This window comes from Hylobates moloch, unplaced genomic scaffold (assembly GCF_009828535.3).
Source record: "Hylobates moloch isolate HMO894 unplaced genomic scaffold, HMol_V3 SCAFFOLD_15, whole genome shotgun sequence".
Classification (NCBI taxonomy): Eukaryota; Metazoa; Chordata; class Mammalia; order Primates; family Hylobatidae; genus Hylobates; species Hylobates moloch.
In genome coordinates, this window is record NW_026652290.1 from 58,771,371 (window position 1) to 58,789,312 (window position 17,942).

The following is a 17,942-nucleotide window of genomic DNA, read 5'->3' on the forward strand; positions in this document are numbered from 1 at the left end:
CTTGTTTTCCACTCCCTTTGTGATCACCTTCTCTGACATCTTAACTTCTTCCTTCGTTCAGAATGGAAAACCCTGTGGTATAGATAAAGCCCATTCCAGGAGGTCTGGGAGGGAAGCAAGAAGCTGAGTTGAGAGGGTCATGTCACTGGCCTTGCATCCCCATAGGGCTTAAGTTCAGAGATTATCCCCAGACGAGGTCATATACATGTCACAGAGATACACCGAAGGACTGAAAGAAGGTGTCTTAGTTGCTTATAAGGGAATCCCTGAAACTGGGTAATTTATAAAGAAAAGGAACTTATTTCTTACAGTCATGGAAGTTGAGAAATCTAAGGTCAAGGAGTAACATCTAATGAAGGCCTTCATGCTGGTGGGGACTCTCTGCAGAGTCCCAGGTGGCACATGGTATCACAGAGCAAGAGGGTTGAGCATGCTAGCTCAGGTCTCACTCCACTTCTTATAAAGCTACCAGTCCCACTCCATGATAACCCATTAATCCATGAATGGATGAATTCACTCATGATGGTAGAGCGCTTGCAACTGACCCAATCACCTCTTAAAGGTCCCATCTCTCAATACTGCCACATGGGGGGTTAAATTTCAACATGAGTTTTGGAGACAATAAATGTTCAAACTATAGCAGAAGGCATGACTACATATGGTCCTGTTCAGAATGCACTATGCCTTATTTGTAAACAAATTTCTACGTATCTTATAAAAAGCACAATTTAAATACAAATGTATAAAATATATAAAATTTTATTTAAACTTATTTCAGCATTTCTTCCTTTATATAATATATTCCAAGCTCCCTACACCCCTGCCACCAAAAAAAGAAGAAAATAAAGGAAGAAAGAAATGGAGAAGGAAAGAAGAAAAGAAGGAAAGAATAAAAGAAATAAAGAGAGAAGGGAAGAAGTAGCCATAGATTGGCTCTCTCTCATTCTGAGAGGGTCTAGCTGTGGAGCAAAAGGAAGAGGAAAGGGTTGGCTGAGTCATGGCCCTCTTGGCTCCACCACTGACCAGCCTGGGACCGTGTAGATACCCCCTCTGTGAGCCTCGCCATGCTCAGTTCTGACTGAGGTGACAGACTGGAGGTCTTCATGATCTTCTCCAGGGGCAGCAATTTTCCACAATTCTGATGGACCCTTTGAATATGCAACATGTTTAAAGTTAGGGCTTTACACTCTAGATTTTTTATGAAGAAGGGGTAAAAAAAGAACCTGAACCTGATTATTTTTCCCTGACTTGCCCTGGAGACCCTTAGAGAGAAAGCACTTGTCAAACATCACTTGGAGCAGGCCAGGTTTAGCAATATGGCTAAGTCAGGCTACCAGGAGTGAAGCCAAGCAAGGGATTGAGGACTTAACTACATTCTCTAGCAGAGGCCTGGGAGACTTGGTCTTTTGAGAAGCAGTGACTGTATCAGGAATCGAAATGAGCTGAAGAGGCTGGTGAAAGCAGGATTTCTCATGACAAATGCAGATGTGACCAGCAAGGGGACGTGCCTACAGGAAGAATACAGAAGCAGGTCCTTGGGGATGCATCCATCATACCCACAAATACTTCCTTAAAAGCTACCTTTAAATAATGGAAAATGCATTTCAATGTATGGAGACAATGGGAGCCCGGGATAGGCCTAGAGTATGTAGAGTAGTAAGTGAGCCTCAGTGTCTGTTGAGAGGCCAGATGTCTGCACAGGCTGAAGCTGACCGTGAAATCTGGGCCTGCTTTTCACTTTGTCCATCACAGCAACTCTGACAGTAAATAATTTCCCTTTCCCCTTTCAGAGCTTGCCAATTCTACATTCTTTGTACCTTCAACCAGTAGTGGGTTTCAGCATTCTAATAAGTGCTCCATGTGAGTCAACCAGCATGCCCTGGGATCCAGGCTGTGGGAGGCAAACAGGTTTCAGCAAAGGGATGTAGCAGTAGATGGGATGGTATCATCTGAAATGCAAACCCTTGTGCAGCATATTCCAGTAGCATTTATACTGATGTTTTACTAAATTAAGTTGAGCAATTTAGTCCATCCAGAAATCTGAAATTCAGAACAAAATGTTGATAAAATTAAAAAAAAATAGCACCTGAGCATGAATGACTGTTGTCACCATTGTGTCATTATAATCACAATAAGGATGGTATCCTGCCTGTTTGGAAAGCAAGAGCTGAACCTGAAGATATTTATGGTCCTTTAAGAATGATGATTTAAGCCTTGACCTCTACTCCTTAGGCCAGCCAGTGCAGACAGAGGAAAAATTGTATTTCTGTTTCACTTATCTAGGGCTTTCTGTGTACCAGGTACTTCACCCACTTTATCCCCTTCATTCCTTGATATAACTCTATCAGGCATATGCAGTTATTCTCTCCATCTGGCAAGTGACAGTACTGAAGGTTTGTCACTTAGCCGGTAGGGGAAGATGCAGGACTCATATTCAGGCCTGACTACAGAACTCTTGCCCCATCCTTTGTACACTATTACCCCAACCTTGAATCCTGGAAATCTTTCAGAGGATTAAAAGATAGAGGATGAGAGGAGGTTGGCTGAATTACTGAAGTATATGCTTGTAGAATATAACAAGCAATGAAAGATCTGTTATATTAGAGGTTATTGTGTCAGAAAGTGTTCATATTAGTAGAAGACAAAAGCCTGCATGCCTATATCCCACTTATCTTGTGCCTTGTAGGATTCTATAATTCTAAGATTTGAAGGAGTTTTTTTTTTTTTTTTTTTTTTTTTTTTTTTGAGACAGGGTCTCCCTCTGTCACCCAGGCTGGAGTGCAGTGGTGCGATCTCACCTCACTGCAACTTTCGCCTCCTGGGTTCAAGCAATTCTCCTGCCTCAGCCCCCTAAATAGCTGGGACTACAGGTGTGCACCACCATGCTGGGCTAATTTTTGTATTTTTAGTAGAGATGGGGTTTTGTCATGGTGGCCAGACTGGTCTTGAACTCCTGACCTCAAGTGATCCACCTGCCTCAGCCTCCCAAAGTGCTGGGATCACAGGCGTGAGCCACCGCTCCCAGCCTGAAGGAGCTTTATAGTATTTATTTGAATGCCCTCATTTTTACCAAGGAGAAAACTAAAACCCAGAGAGGTTGGCTTGCCTCAGTTTACCATCTCATCACAGAGTAAGTTGCACTTTCTCCTTCCTCCCCCATTCTTTCCTCCAGACATTGCCAATGCAGGACCATAGGCTAACAGCATCCTTAACAACCCTGTTTATTTCCTTGATTGAGCTCTCCCTAATCAAGGCATGGCCCTCATAGAAGGGAATTTCCAAAAGGCTGCCTGAGGCTGCTGATCAACAATTCATTTTTAGCATTTCTTTTTAAATCACTCTAAGTTGTTGCACCTGGGTCACAGTGACAGCTGAATAAGGGGGCTGAGCGGCAACGTTGTTCTGGGCACCAGGTTGGTGAGCCCCCTCTGCCATGTATATGCATGAGCTCTCCATTTGCATAAAGTGCAAAAGCATCGCTCCCATTAATCACCGCATTCATCTTAATAATTAGTGGCAATAATGTTGAAGAGCGGTGGTCTCCACATCGATTTCTGAGGCACCATGGGCTATTTCTGTTGCAGATGAATGATCATCAAGAGTGACATGTTGATGTCTTTGGATCGACCACCCCAATTCCACGTGCTTTACAGCCTGGCAGCTGGTCAGGAAGCTCTGGTGATCTGTGGGGCTAATGCTGTCCCTCTAACAAGACCAGTAAAAAGGAATGATGTGACACCTGGGAGGGGGTTTAGGAAAAAGTCCCTGACCACTTTAAGGGGCGCTCTCTTAGCCATATGCATAGTAAACTAGCCGTAACTGCAAAGCAAGAGGCTATTTGTCATAGAGATTATGACTCCATGGATAAGTACTTGAAAGGCTACCACTTGCTCTCAGACCTTCTCCATAAAAGATTGGCTTGGGGTCTGTAATTTGCCAATACTTCTGGGTCAAGAGAAAGCCTTTTCAGATCAGAAATGTAATAGAATGTTTTAAGGCCTGTGGTACAATGCCAAAGAGGATGGAAGTATTAATAATTTTCATGGTTTTTTTAAAAAGGCCCTGTCAGGTAAAAAAAAGAAAAAAGAAAAAGAAAAAAAATAAGTCACAAAGGAATCCACTTGAAGATTTGAAAAGAAACTACAAAGGACTTCATTAATACAAAAGGGAAGATTAGTCAGAGAACAAAAGAATAAGGAAGGAGGAAGCGAATGGAAAGGCAGGGAAGGAATTATAATAATGTCAGACGAGGGAGGCTGGTGAGGAAAAACTAAGGAGGAATTAAAACAAAGACTCCTCAACTTTCTAGATCCACAAGATCAACCTGGATATTTCCCCTCTTTGAGGAGATGAAGACGAAGTGTGACAGAGAAATTCGGGTGTGAGGTATAAATGTTTTTAAAATGTAGTAACAATTAAATTTCTCTTGCACTCTGGGTTAGCAGAAAGCCATCAGCACAGCTTCAGGTTGATTTAGGAAATTTGATAATACGTATTTTTTTTGCCTCCTCACCTTATATTCACCGGTAAATGACAGACCCTACTTTTATGATCTTTCATTCTGTCTTCTTCAAAAGGTGAGGTTTATGCTTTTATGAAAATTAATAAATTTCCTAAAGAGAGTGCAGGTGTTTCCAATGGCTATTTATTTTTCTAGGAGTATATTCAAATACAACTGTCCTTCCCCCAATGTGACATAAAGAGAATTCTCTGCATCCCCTCCACTGCTGCCTGTACTAGCACCTTGTCTAGGAGAGGGACAGCACATTGAATCCAGTTGGTGTCTGCACATAAATCATCCTGAAGAAAAAAAGTTTTAATTTACTTAAACTATTGGGTATTTTGTACACAACTAGTTGATCTCAACAATTATTTTTCCAAGATATATGTGGGGTGTGTGAGTGTGTGTGTGTATGTGTGTGTGTGTGTAATGAACAGCTTTGTGTGAAACACAGCCGACTAAACTTTTGGGACAAGATAATGACTCTCAAAACTGAGCACTTTGAGAATTTGTTTGTTGCTATGCCTCCTTTTCTCTTCGTTGCAGTATTATCTGTTTTTGGCATCTAGAGAGGCTTTGTTACACCTCCATGCTGGGTTCTGAAGGGAAGGGTACGATTGTAAAACATCGAATAAACATGTGTGCAAATAAACACGAGGGCTGACCCTTGTCCTCCTAAATGAAGTCCACAAAGATGAGCTCTTGCATGATCCTCTGAACCAGTTCCTTCCTGGAGATAAAGGGTGCTGAAAAGAATGTATGTCTTACATACAGGTTTGGAGACAGGGGAAGGATGCTGGGCTGTGAACAATAGCATCCCCAAGGAGCCCTTGCAATGTGGTAGCTGGAGGGCAAAGGAGGGGTGCTAAGTGATACAGGATCTGGCCATCTTTGACCCCAGGAATTACAGCATTTGAACCAACAAAGGAGGAGCACAATAGGCCTCTACCTGAGGGTCTGGTGTGCCCATTCTGACCTTAGAGTAGGTTGACCCTGATCAGCCAAAATGGCCACGTGCCTGGGATGTGGAGTCCTTGCAGTGAAGTTTGTCTTGCATCATCTGAGTAAGGTCTGGGCATTTTGCAAAGCTAGATTTTCCCTCTGGGCCCTTCTCCCCTCTGTGTCTTGCTGTGCCTGGTTTCTCTGCCCTATCGCTCAGTATCTGGCATGTGTATGGGTGTTTTTAATTGGATCCTCTGAAATGCATTTCTGACACTGATTTGGTTATATTATATTCTATTCTGTTATCAAACAATTTGCTGTCAAACAAAAGATCAATGTTATTGTAATGTCCTACTTGATGGATTAAATAGGGTATTATTCAACTCTTATTAAACAATCAAGAAAAACACACTGGGACATGCTTTCATTCACAGCTGCTAACAAATACAGTGTATCTGATCCGTGATTAAGAAACAGAGCAGGAGTAGCTATTTTCAGATTAATTAAACAAACAAGTAGGATTTAGGGACCAGGATTTTTAAAACCTAGTACAATTCTTTGAAACATGTTTGAAAACGGACATAATTTACTTTAACTACATGAGTGAACACTTAAGAATATAAAATCTTTCAGTGACGCAATTCTGGATTAATTGCCCAGAACTATCGCGGTGCCATAAACAAAACAGTTCCAGGGACAGACCTTTCGGAAGAGTTTTTTTTTTTTTTTTCCCTTGTGAGTAAATGTCCATTTAGAGAGCTTTTCTAAATTTAGAAGTAACGTTCATCAATCATTTATAATAAGCACCAAAGAACTGCGCTCGCCTGCCTGAGACGCAGCCCCTTGGTGAAGAGCGGTCCCCGACCAGGGCTGTGTTGCCGGACCGGCACCCACTCCATTACCAGCGTCTGACCTTTGTGTTCCTCCGACTTCACTCTCGAGATGCCCAGAGAAAGCAAATATTAAATCAGTAGAAATCTCCCTCTTATCTCAGGCTGCCTGGCTCTATATTATCTTTAGACTCCCCCCTCCCCACCCCACCACCCGGTTTTACATACAGTTGGCTACATTTTGGCTCCTTCTGTCTGATGCTGTTTCCGCTAATGGCTGAAGAAATGGAACATTACACCATTTAACGTGTGTGGGTCACATTAATCACAGAAAATTCTTTTAATGTCTCAGAAGTAACTGTCAAACTGGACATACTGAATCTATTTAAACTAAAGCATGCCATTTTTTATCTACAGTGATCTTTAATTCCCATAAAAGGGTCAAGAAAATGTGATTAAGTGACAGTTTTAAAATGTACTATAATATTAAATAGCTTGATTAAGTGACAACTATAAAATGTAATACAATATTAAGTATCTGGCTATGTCCCAAAAGAACTTTAAAGTATTTTTGAACAGTTTGGGAATTCACTAACCCATAATGGGTTACGAAGGAATTTTTTTTTCTTTTGGTGGGGGACATAAAAACAGTTGAACTTAAAACACACACTAAAAACAAAGGGAAAAAGTCCTCAGCATTTACAGAGAATATAGAGTTGCAGAGCCTCTCTTTGGAGGGCCAAAGACTGGGTTTTTGGTAATATGGAGATTAAGATAATTTGAAGATTCTGAATTTGCCAGTGCTTGACCAGACTTGTAATGCCTGTGACACAAAGAATAGAATCAAAGATAGTTGTGGTAGGGGGACCTCACAGCTGAATGGAAAGGCCACAGACTAGTCAGTGACCTCCCGGGTGACCTCCAAGGGGCTGACCATCAGCACCCCAGATTCCTGACTTACCTGTGTATTGTATCTCAGTTCCCATCAGGGACAGCATAGGAAACACCAACCTGGCTTGGTCCTCTAGCTCGGTCTCCAGTAGAGTAAGCCAGTGGAGACACCAAAATACCTCACAATGTCAGGACTGTAATGGGAGTCAGTCATGGGGTCCCCATTAGGGGGCTGAGGTTGGAAGGAGACAATTCTATGGAATTCCTAGGAGAAATGTCTGGATCAGGTGCCCAGGCCAAATAACCAAAGACATTCATGCCATTATTCAGACAGTGTACTAACTCTTCTCCAACAATCATTTGGTCACATTTTAGCCTGGGATCCCCCAGAAAGCATAACTTTAGTCAAAGTTGTTTTGCTATTATTCTGTTAGATGGACAGTCTCAGGGAGCAGGGGTGAGGGGACAGGGAAGGAAGGAGAGCCAGTATTAGGATGTCTTACCCCTTTAGCTGCCACTGAAGTCTGACTAATTGTTTGTTCTTGCAGGACTGTGCCCCCAGGAAGCCACACAAACTGTGTAGCCAGACAGTCTATCTGGGAGGAGAAGGAAGGAATTTATCTGTCAGCTCCCATCTCTCATGGGCCAAATTCTTCCCTACTGTACATTAACTCCTTATCACTTTCAGATTGCATAAGGTGGGTGTTTGGTGGGCTCTTGGGCATCCTGCTTCTCTGTAGCAACAGGGAAGCCCTGAGACAGGAGGCCAGGTGGGTCAGGTGGAGTCTGCAGAGTGTTAGGTGGAGCCCAAGCAGAACAGGTTGCTATGGGAGTGCTTGGTACAAGAAGAGTCTGGGAGGAACTGAAGGAGCACATAAGAACTTCTCCATCCAGGTCAGAATCAGGTGGAGGCACTCAGTAGGTAGTATAATTCACCAGAACATTTCCATATGCCCCTGCTGACAGAACATCAATGGAATCTTGATGTATCCTGGCTTTTCTCCCAAGCATAAGCCACTCTCCATCCCCAGGGAGATTTTGGACTGGGTACCATGGAGAAGTGCATTCTGTCTCCTCTAAAAACTGTAAAGTAGATGATAAGTTTCGGCGATGTTTAGCAAGTGGCTGAGCCTAGAATTGCAGACATGTGCTACGCTCCCTTTAAGAGCCTCTCAGAGCCCCCACAGAGATCTCAGAAAAGGGTCAACTCTGACTTTTAAGGACACTCGTCAAGAGAAAGATAGAAAGCCAAGCTAGGTATCATGATTGGTCCCACAGTGACAGAGACGAATGGCTGTGACACATTTATGTAGGCTCGCTTTTTCTCTGGGTGAGGATGAAGCCTCATTTGGAAGATTTGCTCATCTGTCTAATAAATCAGTGCAGAAAGTTTCCCTGATATTTACTCAGGACTTTCTTTCCCGTCTTCATTTCATTCCATGCCTCTGATTGCTCATCCTCGGACCAGGCTACATAAATCTCTTCTCTTTCTTCTGCCCCTTTGTCAACCATTAGCCTGCTCCCCCTCTGTCATTGTTTCACCAGACTATAGATGTAACTCTTCTAATCTTCCCTGATAAATCAGTCTCTCAGAATCGCTCCTTGTTGCTCCCTCAAACTCCCTAGAGCTGGGATATAGGGCTCTGAGGGCCTGGTGCAGACGTTTCTTTTATAATGGGCCCTGAAAGGTTGTCAGCTGCAGATAATTAGGATCTCACTTCCCGCCATCGAGCTGCATATATCTTCCATGCAAAGAACCCCCATCACCTTCAAAAGAATTAACACATGCAGAGGAGATATACGAGGGGCTGGCTGACCAGCTAGATGGGGATGGGGCCAGCTCTTCTGAAGGCCAAAACTCTTCATGTTTCATGTGAGAGTGAGGCATTCTCTCAGGAGAGGAACCTCGCCCTCCTCACACTTCTTCATGGTAAAAGCCTCACGCTGTGTGTCTGGACTGTGCATCATGGAGTAGTGAGAAGAATATCTTTTTAGCTAAATTATTTAATAATATTGCTGTCCCTTAATGCTCCACCCTATTCTCTCGGTCTCCCTGTTGAGACAAACTTTAGTCTTGCACTGAGAGCTCAAGTATATTTTGTTTGCTGTCTTTATTTTCTAACTCTGATAATATTTGGCTCACATCACTTGTAAACACATGATTCAGTTTTTCTTTCTTTTCTTTTTTTTTTTTTTTTTTTTTGAGACAGGCTCTCACTCTGTCACCCAGGATGTAGTGCAGTGGTGCGATCTCGGCTCACTGCAACCTCTGCCTCCCAGGCTCAAGCGATTCTCCTGCCTCAACCTCTCAAGAAGCTGGGATTACAGGCATGTGCCACTACCATCTGGTTAATTTTTGTATTTTTAGTAGAGACAGGGTTTCACCATGTTGGCCAGGCTGGTCTTGAACTCCTGACCTCGAATGATCCACCTGCCTTGGCCTCCCAAAGTATTGGGATTACAGATGTCAGCCACCATGCCCAGGCCACGATTCAGTTTTTCTTTAGTGGTTTCTCAGAGCTAACAGGTATATAGCTTCAGGAAAACTGGGTGGGCTGTCAAACGGATATGACATGAGAATGCAATGTTGCCCCCAAAGTTAGCCTGGCACAGAGAAATTCTTAGGCAAGTGATCCATTAGACCTCAGGGTCCAGCATGGTTGGGGTTGGAGATGATACCCAGAGGGAGGGAGAAAAGTGGCATGGGTCGGAGACTCTCCCTCCGCAAGGAGAAGAGCAGTTTTATTTTTACTCATATATTAAGATTCCATCTAAGATTTTATATTTTTTAAAAGGGGAAAACAAGCTTGAAAACTGCTAATGCCATCACCTTGTACCCGAGGAAAGAGGCCCAGAGATAGGAAGGACACATGGCTTGCTAGTGCCAAGCCAAATTTAGAATCCACAATCTCCAGTACCTTGGTTTTTCATTGTTCTTACCGGCCAGCTGCAACATAATCTTCATAATAATGTTCTTGAGTATTGCCTTGGAATCATTAGGAAACAGACAGGCCTATATATTCCCAGGGACTAGTGTTGATGATGAAGTGCTCTTTGTGGTCTGAGATGCTCCTGCTGACCTGTGCACTTGGAGTGATCTTTCTGGTGGTGGAGACAGATGGGCACTGAGTCACCGTCACGATCGCCATCCTTTAGGAGGTGATTGGTGAGTCTCAGGGGTGTGATCTTTGATCATGAACCTCAGCAAAGGGAACTGACACCTTAAGGGAGAAAGTGCAATGTGGCTTGGATCTCATCGGGGTCACTGTGGGGGCTAACCATAGAATTTCAGACCTAGATTGGGTCATAGCTGTCTCCCAGCCTAACTCCCTTTTTTTAAAAAGCTGAAGACATCAAGGCCCACAAAGGTCAAGTGATTTTCCCACACAGAGGAGGAGGGAATTCAGAACTAGTGGGCAGCAGGCATTGGTTCTTGTTTCTTGGCTGGATGGAGCTTAATTAGTCTATTCTCCTACTGCCCTTTCCACCCAGACCAGTTTAAGACAGGGTTGTGGATAAAGGTGTCTGCTCTGCAAAGTTTCCTTGAGTCAACTGTTCCCAGGTCTAAATAGGAGAGAGAAAGGGACATGCAGGGAGTTATCAAAGGTGCTTGGTTCTCACCCTAAAGTATGTCCTTCTCCTGGGTCTTTTCAGCAATGAGGATGGTAGTTAAGCCTCCAAATATTAACTGGTTTTTCTTATTTCATTTGATTCAGTACTTGGGGGAGGAAGAAAAATATTATTTATTGGGTGCCCTCATATTCAAGTCTCAACATTCTACTTTCTGAAACTTATATTAACAGCAGCTGCCTGCTGGAACCTCCAGGAATCTTAGTCAATTTCCCCGCAGAGAATGGAGCCTGTTGGAGTTGTTCTTAATAAGAATCCTAGTGGTTGGCATCATTCCTTGAAATGGGTGAATACCAAAGTCATAGTGGGTTTTGACTGAGATTCCTTTTCTAAGATGGGTTTTTATAAACATTTTTAAAGAGTAAAACTTGAAACAAATGGAAGGCCTTGTTCCCACCAGGACTTCAAACACCAACATATGTATCAAAGAATCTATTCTATTTGATAAGTCAGTTCAAAGTGACCAGGAAATAGCAACAAGGAGCCAGGCATGGAAACCAGCATTTGGTGTTTAGTGAATATTAACACACCATCTGTATGTGGGTTGCTCTCCAAAATCGTCAAGTTCTGAAACATCTCTCTTCCTTTTCTGGGGTTTTTTTTTTTTAAATCAGATATTTGTCTATTTTTAGAGATTCAGAGGGCTTTCTCTGATTAGGTCAAAGTATCACAGGAAAAAAAAATAATAAAACACCAAAAGGAATCCACCTATCAAGAAAGCATCTTGGCCAAAGATAGGAGAGACAAGGGAAGGAGGTCCTGGAGGTCATGAGAAGAGTGAGCAATTAATCAGAAGGTCAAAGGTCTCTCTGAGAACACCATGGTGCTGTGCAAAGAGAGTCACTTATTATTGAGAAAGGCAATGATTTAAAATAAGCTGCCTTATCTGGAAGGATGAGAATAATATCCACCTCATAGAGTATTATCTCGGGGTAACATGAGATAATTACATTTAATGCTCATGAAGTGGAAAACACTTTGAAAATATAACACAGGATTAAGAGAGGTTCGAAACCCTGAAAACTGCACAGCCTCCTGAAAGAGTGGAAACTAGATGCGTGGCCTGTTGTAGGGTATTCTGTTAACTGATTTGCAAGAGGCTTCTTGGTCTGCCTTCCTCTTTATAACTTCACAGAAGGTACAAAGCACCAGTACAGCCCCCGCTAAGAGCAGGCATCAGTTCTGACTGGCTCTGTTATCTTAAAAAAAAAAAAAAAACAAAAACTTTCTGGCTGGGTGTGGTGGCTCATGCCTGTAATCCCAGCACTTTGGGAGGCCGAGGTGGGCAGATCACCTGAGGTTGGGAGTTTGAGACCTGCCTGACCAACATGGAGAAACCCCATCTCTACTAAAAATACAAAATTAGCTGGGCGTGGTGGCCCATGCTTATAATCCCAGCTATTTGGCAGGCTGAGGCAGGAGAACTGCTTGAACCCGGGAGGCAGAGGTTGTGGTAAGCCGAGATTGGGCCATTGCACTTCAGCCTGGCCAACAAGAGTGAAACTCCATCTCAAAAAACAACCAACCAAACAAACAAAACTTTCTAAGAGCAAATAACTTATCTGCCACCCATTGCAGAGTGCCTAATCTTCCACCACCCTCTAAGGAGCATCTCCTTAGGGCCCTTGAAGATGGGAATGATTCTTCACAAGTGCAAATGGCTGGAAGGCAGCCAGTACCTACAGTGTTGAGGTTTCTGTCCAGCTAAAAAAAATCTAGAGGAAAAGCGCTGAGTGGTGGAGGAAATGGGTGGTGAAGATTTCACTTGAATGGTTCTCACATCAGATCAGAGGGGTGTTAGGGGGGAATGTTAATTGTTTGCCAACAGACTAAAAATTATGTCAATTATTAGTGAATTGAAGTATTCTTAACCTTTAACAGAGAAAGGGTACCTCCCAGAACACAGATGTTTTTTCACTCCACCAACATTTATTGAGCATCTAGTATGTGTTGATCTCTATGATGGGAGCTGGGAAGACACAGCTGTGAAGAAGGGCAAGCATCTCTGTGGACCTATTTCCTAGTAGGATGACAAGAAGGCAGACATTGTCTCAAACCAGGGCATGACTCTGCTACAAACTCTAAAGGGAGCTGGTCAGTGGTTCTCCTTTTAATTCGCATAATCTGTATGGTTTGATTCTGACATCTGAGGCAGGTAAGATTTTTCATTTTTTTTGCCTGTCATGCCACTCGTTCTTTGTGTTTATTATTATTTTTTAATAAAAAATTGTTGCTGGGCATGATGGCTCACACCTGTAATCCCAGCATTTTGGGAGGCCAAGGCAGGTGGACCACGTGAGGTCATGAGTTCAAGACCAGCCTAGCCAACATGGTGAAACCCTGTCTCTACTAAAAATACAAAAAGAAAAAATTAGCCGGGCATGGTGGCAGGTGCCTGTAATCCCAGCTACTCAGGAGGCTGAGGCAGGAGAATTGCTGGAACCCGGGAGATGGAGGTTGCAGTGAGCTGAGATCATGCCACTGCACTCCAGCCTGGGTGACAGAGCAAGAATTCGTCTCAAAAAAAAAAAAAAATTGTTTACTTTCCAGTGTCATTTTAACTTGTTACTAGTGAGCATCTGGCCTGGGTGTTTTCCATTAGTATGAAAATTCAGAAGGCTACAGAAGGAAATACCTATAACTGAGCAGCGAGAGAGCCACTTCATTCTGTGGCCAGGCAATATGTCTTGCATTTCTCTAGTGTAAATAAAATGATGATTCAAAGAATGGTCCCCATTAATGAGTATCTGATTTAGAATAAAACAAAATCCATGCTGGGAAGTTGATTAGCTTGATTTTGCTGAATTGCTTTGAGCTTGCAGCTTATATTTATTGGTTCTTTCCTTTCGACAATTGTCACCAGTTGTCTGCTGTTCTTTCTGCTGAGCGGAAAGGGAGAGGGCTTGAAGGTTGATTTTAGTTCCCTGTAACTGGAGGTGACATGTGAAAGCTCAAAGCTATTGAAAAGGTAGGTGATTATTAAAATGTAATGTGTTTCTGTTTTCCTGATTATGACCTCCCAGTCATGCAATTTGCTGCCAAGCACGTGCCAAAGCTGGAGCACAGGTGGCGATGTGTCTTTCAGGCTTTGGGAGAGTTTTAGATCATATTAACTACCGACTTGGTCCTTTTTCCTAATCCTTTTCAACAGTAGACATGCTGAAAAATTAATATGTAGGGAGAAAGACATGCATGGTTATCTACGGTGCTTTTTGTGAAGAGGGAGAAGGAAATGGAGAGAGAGAAGGAGAAAAAAAGAAAGAGAGAAAGACATGGAGCAGGGGTCGGGGGGGAGAGAGAGAAGATAGCACATAATTAATCAGAAATAACACTTAAAAACAATTGGTGCAGGAGGGTATTTTCCAGAAAAGCAATAGAGCCCTGTCTGAGCACATGCTCCACTTGCATTAACCATGCATTAAAATTAGAGGCAATTCACTTCTGCACATTCTGTGTTGGTTCCTTGTTAGGCTCCAACTCACCACTCCAATGTGCTTGATCAGATGAGAATGACTGGAGTAGGGGGCTCTGGAAACTCTGAATGCCTTGTCTTATAAAAAACAGGAGTCACAGTCAAGTGAGAAAACAATTTCATTGGAGGTGAATGCTGGGTGCCCTACACACGGGACTGGGACTCATGATCATTAGGGCACAGACATGATAACCTTCAAGAGAGCTGATGGAAAAGAGCAGTTAGTTTTCCAGCAAGACTGTTAGAATTAGGCAACCTGGGTCAATTAAAAGAGCAGGTGCCCTGTAGCTAGTTAGCTGTGTGACGGATTTTTTTGGCTTGTGGAAGCCTCTGTTTTCTCATCTATCAAGTGGGACTAATACGTATGTCTACAGAATAAGCAATGTCCCTATGCACCCACAATAATTCCTAGCATACTGTGTGTATCAGTTATGGAAAACTGGGACTTCATCAATAGATAATATAGATATTTAAATTAGGGTAGACTCCAAGAGGGAACATATTCTGTTACATGTAGGCTGTGTCCATAGGGACAAAACAAAAGAATTCATATCCCAAGCCTCCTGCCTTTATGACTGTTTTCTATTCTTATTCTTATTCATTTGATGACTAATTTATGTTCATAAATCTCAGACCCACCACCCCTTTTCTACACCCCCTGCAAAGCAATATTGAACTAAAAGCTACCAAATCATTACCCCTTCTTCTGAGCTGGGGAAGGTATACAAAAACATAGTCTCTTTACTTAAATGCACACAGAGACCGTGGTGAAAATGACACCACACTTAATTCATATTACTTCTTCCCATTTCAGGGGCAGAAGTTCTCCTCACACACAAAGGACACTGGTCCCTTAGGAGGCTCTTGTGCAGATCTGGGTGGGGAGTGTGGAGTCCTCGCAGTTTTCACGGGCATCTGCCTGGACTACTCAGCCCTGCCCTGCTACACACTGTGATCATGCAGCAGGCTGGGTCGGGAATCCCTGGGAAGGAGGATCACATGGAGCTCCAGGAGGGAACAGGCTTACAACCAAAGCCACCCCCTCCGTGAAATCAGATCCATCTCTGCCCCTGGGGGGCCCAGTGGCAGTTGAGCATGCTTATAGATGGCATAAATCACTTGCAGAACCTCAAGAAACAATTAACTCAGATTGAAAGTAGCTGATAAGGTTTCACTGCCTTGCGTGTTTATGTCCTTTGTTTCAGCTTTTGGTCTTGAAACGGGGAGGATTAAAATTGTTTCAAGGGCCAAGTTGCAAGGAAGGACCAGTATAGTTAAGTCAGCTACACTTAGCTGTACTGGCCCTTAGATGTGGCATCTGTTTCACATTCTAAGCAATTTGAATACTCACAGGTTTGCCTTCTTAAAATAAATGTACGCACCCACCCTACCCCACTCCCACACCTCAAGAAACACCGGAAATTAATTGATCTTTCTGAGAAGTCAACCTGACAATTTAGAGTGGGTCAATAGACTTAGATATAGAGAAAATGACAATTCTGTAGTTAGATAAATAGGTAAGTGAGTAGATGGGTGGGTGGATGGATGGATGGATAGATAGATAGTTAGATAGATAGATATCCTAAAAATGTCTTGCAGAAAGAAACCAGGCTACCAACAGAGAAGACTTTGCATGTCTGTTTAGACCCATCTTGTTTTTCAGAGATGGAATCCTGCCATGTTGCTCAGAGCGGTTTCAAATTCCTGGGCTCAAGTGATCATCCCACCTTGGCCTCCCAAGTAGCTGGGACTACAGGCATGAACCACCAAGCCCAGCTCAGCTCCTTCACTTTAGATTTGATAAGGCATCACTCCATCACTCAACCATTGGCCCAATGCAGGAAGAGCTCATGGAAATGCTGAGGGCTAGAGAACACTTCCATTTGTAAAGAACTATGCTAAGGGCCGTTGCCTTCATTTTGGGAAGAGTACTTATGTATTTTTCTAATTATAAAACCAATATAAGTTTATGGAAAAAATTTAGAAAATATGAGAAGTATTCTGCAACATTAAAATTATCACTAGCTCTACTCCCTGATATTTTAATGCATTTCTTTCCAGCTTCAAAGGCTTCCACACACAACTGCAGTAGGGAGGGCGCAGGAAGTGGGTCAACACTTTTGGAGGACTGGGTGAAGTTCAGGATCCTGAGGCCCTACTTTTTGGTCGCCCAGGTGAGACGTTTCAAGGCTGGACCTAGAGGAGACCTCTGTTCTGTGCATTTTTTCACCCAGAGGAGGATGCTTAGACCACATTCTTCCCATAGTTTCAGTCCTCAAGTTCTGCAAGTTTTTATAAGCAGCTGCAATTGTCTTTATTCCAAGGTCTTTATAAGCAGTTGCAATTGCCCCAGAGATAGGGGAAAGCTAAATCAATATTTAATCTTTTTTGTTTCTTTGTTTTCCTCTCTTAGAACCCTGCGGACAGCTCTCTATTCTCTTTTTTTTTTTTTCTGAGACAGAGTCTTGCTCTGTTGCCCAGGCTGGAGCGCAGTGGTGTAATCTTGGCTCACTGTAACCTCTGCCTCCCAGGTTCAAGCAATTCTCCTGCCTCAGCCTCCCAAGTAACTGGGATTACAGGTGTGCACCACCACACCTGGCTAATTTTTTATATTTTTGGTAGAGACAGGGTTTCACCATGTTGGCCAGGCTGGTCTTGAACTTCTGACCTCAAGTGATCTGCCCACCTTGGCCTCCCAAAGTGCCAGGATTACAGGCATGAGCCACTGCGCCTGGCTCTAATATAATAGTTGTACATATTTAGTGGGATACATGTGAAATTTTGATAGCTGTATACAAGGTTTTATGACCAAATCAGTAACTAGTATACCCATCATTTCAAATATTTATCTTTGCTTGAGAGAATTACAAATCTTCTCTTCTAGCTATTTTGAAATATAAATAAATTATTGTTAGCTCTAATTTACCTACTGTACTATCAAATACTAGAACTCATTCCGTTTCTCTAAATGTATTTTTGTACCCCTTAACTTACTTCTCTTCATCCTCCTCCACCCTTCCCTTCCCAGCCTCTGATATCCACCCGTTTACTCTCTACCTCCATGAGATCCACTTTTTAGCTTTCACATGTGAGTGAGAACGTGCAATATTTGTCTATTTGGCATTACTAAAAGCCCCTGTCTTACAATGGGAGAAATGCTTTGGCAGAAAAAGCACAACTGAGATTCAGGGGTCCTGGGTTCCTCCTACCCCATACTTAGTTGTGTGATCTTGGGCAAATTGTATCCTTTCTGGAGATGGGGATTGGGGCAGCAGGGAGAAACTAAGTCAATGGCTTTTGCATGGGAATGGGAGGACAGCTGCACAGCATAATCACCTTGGGAGCTTTTTCCAAATTGAAAAGACAAGATCTGTAAAAATTCTCCCTAGTCAAGCCCTTTGTGACTCACTAGGGATGTAGAGGGAGTGAAGAGGGTCAGTAGCAGCAGGTAGGGGCATGGCTGTGGGGACCAGGAGGCCACAAGCTTCAGGGGAGGAGGCTCTTTCTTCTGTTTCTGTTGAGCAGCTGTGTCACCCAGGCAACATTCAGCACCAGCCATCTGAGAGATCACTGCAGTTGGGGGGTGGGGATAGGGGAGAAAAAGAGCAAAGATGCTGCTATGAACCAATTAGGTGGGGAAAAAAAGCCAACTCTTACTCTGTCTTCTGTTGCTGTG

At 43.1% G+C, this 17,942-nt stretch overlaps 1 long non-coding RNA gene across 1 annotated transcript in view; it reads left to right on the top strand.

Annotated features, from left to right (window-relative positions):
* The window catches only part of LOC131381352 (uncharacterized), a 278,026-nt gene extending 265,235 nt beyond the window's left edge, over positions 1-12,791 (top strand). Inside the window, exon 3 of the long non-coding RNA XR_009210034.1 lies at positions 12,676-12,791. This is a non-coding gene — a long non-coding RNA (uncharacterized LOC131381352). The remainder of the gene's footprint in view (positions 1-12,675) is intronic.
* Positions 12,792-17,942: the final 5,151 nt, after the last annotated feature.